Consider the following 714-nt stretch of genomic DNA (forward strand, 5'->3'; position numbering starts at 1 on the left):
TCTTTCCCTGTGGGGTTATTGCTGTGTTCCCGTGGCGTGCCTACGTCTCTGTGTATGTATGTCTACTTGTGCGCAGCACAGCGATATGAAAGGACTCTGAGGCCAACATGCTCGACCCTTTAGTATTAGGAATGGGTTGTACAAAAGAAGGCTGTTCTTGATCACCTTGATTATTTAAACGTGTTTTATGACAAGGACAACAAACCATCTCGTGTTGGCTGGGTTTTGCCAAGGTGTAAGGAGCCAAAATATTCCTTGCCTTTTGTCTGTAATTCCTCTTGGTAACCTGTCATGTAGCATCTATTTGCTGTACAGTGGCAGTTCTAGGAGTTTTATTGAAAGCTTTATTATACTGAAATCTTTAAAAATTAGTAACAAATCACAGTGAAGGTATTCGTTTTTCTGTTCGATGGAGGTTTCCTGTTTAGAAAGGTGCTCCAGGCTTTTGGCTCCTTCACGGCTCACCTCTCTAAGGGTCACCTACATAACTGTGTTTTCCTGTGTGCCCTGAGCTGTTTGCTGCTTCAGTAACGTTTTGGAGATGATGGTGGTGTTGCTGGGTGACCAGGGCAGTGTGGAACAGTAGCAGTTACACAAGTGCTTCCTGGAGATATGGAAGGAATGTCGTTCAAAATGTTTGTGTTCATGTAAAAATGCAGTCAAAATATTCCTGATTTGACATTCTCCCACAACCTCCCCCCCCCCCCCCCCCCC

This window comes from Corvus brachyrhynchos, unplaced genomic scaffold (genome assembly GCF_000691975.1).
Source record: "Corvus brachyrhynchos isolate BGI_N302 unplaced genomic scaffold, ASM69197v1 scaffold114, whole genome shotgun sequence".
In the NCBI taxonomy this organism is placed as follows: Eukaryota; Metazoa; Chordata; class Aves; order Passeriformes; family Corvidae; genus Corvus; species Corvus brachyrhynchos.